The sequence below is a fragment of the Rhinopithecus bieti genome, unplaced genomic scaffold (genome assembly GCF_001698545.2).
Source record: "Rhinopithecus bieti isolate Rb0 unplaced genomic scaffold, ASM169854v2 scaffold_39006, whole genome shotgun sequence".
Lineage (NCBI taxonomy): Eukaryota > Metazoa > Chordata > Mammalia > Primates > Cercopithecidae > Rhinopithecus > Rhinopithecus bieti.
Window position 1 is genome coordinate 1141945 of NW_016816568.1, and position 6921 is coordinate 1148865.

General features: G+C 37.8%; 1 pseudogene; it reads left to right on the forward strand.

The window, feature by feature from the left end:
* Nucleotides 1-3102: 3102 nt before the first annotated feature.
* On the forward strand, nt 3103-3749 carry LOC108517179 (grpE protein homolog 2, mitochondrial pseudogene; annotated as a pseudogene).
* The last annotated feature ends 3172 nt before the right edge of the window (nt 3750-6921 follow it).

Sequence of the window (6921 nt, forward strand, 5' to 3'; positions counted from 1 at the left end):
AAAAAAAAATAACTTCCAGAAGAATTAAAATGCAGCTCTTTCTATTGGTGTAGGCATTTCAGTTCTGCTCTGAGACCCCCTCCGATTTAGCTAGAGATAGTTTCCATGGGAACTGAAGACTGTGCTCTACTGAGTCTTGAAATACACAAATATGAATTTTTGCTTCTTACAAGTGGGCAGCAATTTATCTCCCTAATACTTAATGGAAGACATTTGAATCTATTCTGGTTTGAGACAAAAACTGGAAGAAAGTCAGTTATGTCAATTATACAAAGCCTGAAATTGGATATTAGTAAAATTGAGGTGAGTACAGCATAGTAATATATGTCCCAGCTGTTTTAGCTTTTCCAGGGTATTTTTTTCCAAAGGGAGGAATATATTACTGTATTAAATACTTATGCTACCTTGAAAAAAATTTAAAATTAACTTTCTTAATCCAAGCAGATTTCCCATTGTCATTGCTGCTTTTAAATAATCTCTTATGGAATATAGAGTGCAGAGTTGTAACAATACAAAATATCAAAATTGATGTTTAATTTTATGGGGTTTTTTTTGGTAGAGAAAATTTGGGATAGATTAATGGGAATGTGCAAGTCAATACATGAAGAAATAAAATGATTGCAAGCTATTGAGTTGAAAAACAGGTACAGCCTTTCAAAAGTCTAAAAACCCAAACCCATGACCTTATAAAAAGAAAATTGGTATTACTCAAGAACAAATCCTGACTTTACTTGAAAATATCTCTGCATAAATGTGTATAGCAAAGATAATAAAAGCAGCTAAATCTACCCCAAGCTGAAAAAAAAAATCAAAAAAAGACAGTCAACTCCCTGGAGAGGAATCTGTGTTTCTCTTGGTTGTGGCAATGGTTACCAAAGTAGTGGTTATATTTGAGAGGCCCTTGGCTACAAATCCACGATCTTGAAGACCTTTGGTAGAATCTGAAGAAAACAGACCATTATAATAGACTAATTTGTGCTTTCCAGTGTTCAAACACCTAGACCTTAACAAACCAAACTTCTCTTATTAAAAAGGCAAAGCAGCGATCAAGGTAATTATTGAAAATTTGGGGTTAAAACTCTTTTTATTTTAACTTTCCAGAGCAAAAAGTTAGAACATGTCCAGCCAGTATTTTTTTAGATCCCATATATTTTAGAATCCTATAACAGGCATTGTAATGGGCAGGATAGAAACTAGCCCACATAATGTCTTTGTACAATTTAGAGGACACACTGGTGTTGAGGTTCACAGCAAATAAAGCACAACTGGAATTTAAGCTCCCTCTCACCTCTTCATTCAGACACACTTCTGCAGTATATAAACTGCACAACTGTACAGGTGGCTCTGGCACAGGATCTTGAATATGCAGTGATGAATAGAACAGGCTAATCAACACCAGCAGAAACCAATAATTAGGATCTGATTATTAAAGGACTATGAGTATTTAAGCAATAAATACTAATTGGATCAACATTCCTTGACAACCTACTACGTTCCAGGCACATTATGTGAGAAATACAGAGATAGGATCTGAGAACTACAAAAGAACTCTTGGCACATAATGACTCCATACAAACCCCTGCACTAAGAGACCTGATCAACCCTAACATGGCTTCTGGCTGCCTAAGACTACATCCCTGGAAAGACTCAACCCCTCCTTGAGTTCCTGTCTGAAAAAGCTCAAGCCTGTCGAAAGAATTTATTGTTTGTTCTAGCCAACACTTGACAATAGGCCCCTGACTCCCCTTTCTTAGAGAATTTACTAAAAAGAGCTTATAATCGTAAATCCTTCCTCTGTAACTTTGAGATATGTATGTACGTATCTCCTATGTCCCAGGGTATCTTTCTCAAGGACCTAAAAGCCATTCCTTTAAAATATAATCATCAGGAAAGATAGAACCTCTGTATCTCAGTCTCTGTGGGAAGATAGAATTCCAACTTCAATCATTGCCAACTAGCAGACACAGCTGGCCTAATCACATTTACACTGACCAACCTTCTTACTCACTTCTGGTAATTTTTTACTTCCCTGACACTACTTGAGCCCTGCTCACTTTTCCTTCCTACTCCCTTATTCTCCTTTTAAAACGCCCCATCCAGCACCTCTGCACAAACTGGAATGGAGCTTAGGTTGTTCCCTTATTGTCAGTAGTTACTGAATGAAATCTGTTGTTAGCAGTTGAACTAATGTCCAGTTTGTTTATCTTTGAGAGATCTAAAGAAAATATTCTAGTATGGAAAACAACCATGTTCAGAACTGACTATAAAATGCAAAATGAAAGCTGTGAGAGCACATGGATTAATTAAATTGAAAGGACAAAATAAGGCCTGCACATTACTACAATAACATGTAATATCTTAGAAGAAGGGGAGATCCATTGCGCAGAGGTGAAAGGAAATAGAGAAGTGGGACTTTAGTTAGAAATACAGAAGTGGAACTTTGTTGAACTTCAAATGAGAAAAATAGAATTGGATGTATGTTGTCATATGTTCATATTACTACGAAAGACCTAAGCGTGGTCATAAACATGCCAATAAATTCTAACAGTCACAAGGGGAGAGATCTTATCTGATTTTTATTCATATCTGCATTATCAATGTGTAAAATACAATTGTTTCAATAAAAATTTATTGAATTAACTAATGAGATATCACTTATAAAAGGAAAGAAAGATATGTGATCTAAAAGTTTATGCAAACTTAATTGGTTGCTTTCCCATATTTTGTTGAAAGTTTATACACCAAGAAAATTTCAATCCTAACATGAATCTACAGAGACTTTCCACATGTACATTTGAGGCTCCAAGTTTCATAAAGAATGATACAAGGAGAACAAAATAAAGGAGAGCATATAACTTAAATTTATTTTACCCTTAAATAATATCTATTATAAACAAAATTAATTTTATAAAGATTTGAAAAACATTACAGAATGAAATGAGACTACAGAGACAAGAGTGAGAAGATGCTATGTATAAAACTTAGACAACAGACTTTCCACATACACAAAATTAGTGTTGCAGTGTTTTTTAAAGTAACAGAAAATTGTAAAGATAAAATTACAGGGCAAGTGCGCGTGTGCTGCCTCCGTCAGTCCAAGTCGGGAACATGGCCGTATGGTTGCTGTGGGCGGGCAGGCGCCAGGTGCAGTGCCTACTGGCCTCAAGTGCCGCGTGGGAGAGCAAGGGATGGCCGCTTCCATTCAGCACTGCCACCCAGATAACTGCTGGCGTGGACTGCTGTTCTGAGGACCCTCCTGGTGAGCTGGGCCCTCTCTTGCCAAAGGAGCCTTAAGGGTAAAGCTGTTAAACTGGAGAAGGAAGTCCAGGATTTAACCATGAGATAGCAGAGAGCTGTAGCTGATTGTGAAAACATAAGGAGGCAAACTGAGAGATGTGTGGAAGATGCCAAGATAGGTGGCTGACATTTTGGAGAAGACTACACAGTAGATTGCTGAAGAATCAGAATCTGGGAACCAGAAGCTCACTCTGGAGAAGTTCTTCCGAGGGCTGTCACTTTTAGAAGCAAAGCTGAAAAATGTGTTTGTCAAGCATGACCTGGAGAAGCTGTCCCCCATTAGTGACAAATACGACCCCCAAGAGCATGAATTCATCTGTCATGTAACAGCTGCTGTTGGGGTACAGCCTGGCACCATGACATTAGTAAGACAAGATGGCTACAAACTTTATGGCTGCACCATTAGACTTGCCCATGTGGAAGTGGCAGTGGAGTCTCAGAGAAGACTGTGAAGAGGCCATCGGGAACTGGATGTTCTCCCAGAGTCCAGTCACCTATGCTTCTTTTATTTATTAAACTAGGTTTGTATTGTATTGTACATGAGGTACTTCATGTGATTTGTTTTGGATTTAGTCCTATTGGCTTTATTTCTAAGATATTCTATTGATTTAATGTGACCTGTTTGATCTCATCAGAAGTCTTACCATTGGGCATTTGAACAGTGTGACAAGTGTCCCAATAGCCTGTATCAAAACATGCTTAGGAAAATTAGTACTCTGATGAATTTGAATCCAAAAGCCTTTTAACTATATGTTTACAACTACATGTTCCTTCCTAGTGGTTCCTATAATAGGGACTGTATAGGATCTTGTATTTTGTGGAAAAAGGAGATGGTACGGATTGGTTCAACATTTGGGTACTTACAGGATAAAGCTTCATGGTTGTAGATAGAGACACAAAGAACCCTTCCATAAATCAATGAATCCAGGAGCTGTTTTTTTTTTTTTTTTTAAAGATTAATAGATAGACCACTAGCTAGACTAATAAAGAAAAAAAGAGAGAATAATCAAATAGACACAATGAAAAATGATAAAAGAGATATCACCACTGATCCCACAGAAATACAAAATACCATGAGAGAATACTATAAACACCTCTACTCAAATAAAATAGAAAATATAGAAGAAATGGATAAATTCCTGGACACCTTCCCAAGAATAAACCAGGAAGAAGTCAAATCCCTAAATAGACCAATAACAAATTCTGAAATGAAGGAAGTACTTAATAGCCTACCAACCAAGAAAAGCCCAGGACCAGACAGATTCACAGCTGAATTCTACCAGAAGTACAAAGAGGAACTGGTACCATTCCTTCTGAAACTATTCCAAACAATAGAAAAAGAGGGACTCCTACCTAACTCATTTTATGAGGCCAGCATCATCCTGATACCAAAACCCAGCAGAGACATAACAAAAAGGAAAATTTCAGGGCAGTATCCCTGATGAACTTCGATGTGAAAATCCTCAATAAAGTACTGGCAAAATGAATCCAGCAGCACATCAGAAGGCTTATCCACCACGAAAAAGTTGGCTTCATCCCTGGGATGCAAGGCTGGTTCAACATATGCAAATCAATAAACATAATCCATCACATAAACAGAACCAATGACAAAAACCACATGATTATCTCAACAGATGAAGAAAAGGCCTTCAATAAAATTTAACACCGCTTTATGCTAAAAACTATCAATAAACTAGGTATTGATGGAACATATCTCAAAATAATAAGAGCTATTTATGACAAATCCACAGCCAATATCATACTGAATGGGCAAAAGCTGGAAGCATTCCCTTTGAAAGCTGGCACAACACAAGGATGCCCTGTCTTACCACTCCTATTCAACATAGTATTGAAAGTACTGGCCAGGGCAATCAGGCAAGAGAAAGAAATAAAGGGTATTCAAACAGGAAGAGAGGACGTCAAATTGTCTCTGTTTGCAGATGACATGATTGTATATTTAGAAAACCCCATCGTCTCAGCCCAAAATCTCCTTGAGCTGTTAAGCAACTTCAGCAAAGTCTCAGGATACAAAATAAATGTGCAAAAATCACAAGCATTCCTATACATCAACAATAGACAGAGAGCCAAATCATGAGTGAACTCCCATTCACAATTGCTACAAAGAGAATAAAATGTCTAGGAATCCAACTTACAAGGGATGTAAAGAGCCTCTTCAAGGAGAACTACAAACCACTGCTCAAGGAAATAAGAGAGAATACAAACAAATGGAAAAACATTCCATCCTCATGGATATGAAGAACCAATATCATGAAAATGGGCATACTCCCCAAAGTAATTTATAGATTCAATGCTATCCCAATCAAGTTACCACTGACTTTCTTCACAGAATTAGAAAAAACTACTTTAAGTTTCATATAGAAGCAAAAAAGAATGCCTATAACCAAGACAATCCTAAGCCAAAAGAACAAAACTGCAGGAATCATGCTACCTGACTTCAAACTATACTGCAAGTCTACAGTAACCAAAACAGCGTGGTACTGGTACCAAAACAGATATATAGACAAATGGAACAGAACAGAGGCCTCAGAAATAACCACATATCTACAACCATCCGTTGACAAACCTGACAAAAACAAGCAATGGGGAAATGATTCCCTATTTAATAAATGGTGTTAGGAAAACTGGCTAGCCATATGCAGAAAAATGTGACTGACCCCTTCCTTACACCTTATATGAAAACTAACTCAAGATGAATTAAAGACTTAAACATAAGACCTAAAACCATAAAATCCCTAGAAGAATACCTAGACAATACCATTCAGGACACAGGCGTGGGCAAAGGCTTTATGACTAAAACACCAAAAGCAATGGCAACAAAAGCCAAAATTGACAAATGGGATCTAATTAAACTAAAGAGTTTCTGCACGGCAAAAGAAACTATCATCAGAGTGAGCAGGCAACATAGAGAATGGGAGAAAATTTTTGCAATCTCTCCATGTGAGAAAGGGCTAATATCCAGAATCTACAAGAGAACTTAAACAAATTTACAAGAAAAAAAACAAATGGCCAGGTGCAGTGGCTCCCACCTGTAATCCCAACACTTTGGGAGACCAACGTGGGCCGATCACGAGGTCAGGAGTTCAAGACCAGCCTGGCCAACATGGTGAAACCCCATCTCTACTGCAAATACAAAAATTAGCTGGGCATGGTGGCGCATGCCTGCAATTCCAGCTACTCGAGAGGCTGAGCTAGGAGAATTGCTTGAACCGGGACCGGGGATGGGGAGGTTGCAGTGAGCTGAGATGGCACCACTGCACTCCATCCTGGGCTACAGAGGAAGACTCCGTCTCAAAAAAACAAACAAACAAAGAAAAAAACATCAAAATGTGGGCAAAGGATATGAACAGACATTTCTCAAAAGAAGACATTTATGCAGCCAACAAACATGAAAAAATGCTCATCAACACTGGTTATTAGAGAAATACAAATCAAAACCACAATGAGATACCATCTCATGCCAGTTAGAACAGCGATCATTAAAAAGTCAGGAAACAACAGATGCTGGAGAGGATGTGGAGAAATAAGAATGCTTTTACATTGTTGGTGGAAGTGTAAATTAGTTCAACCACTGTGGAAGATAGTGTGGTGATCCCTCAAGGATCT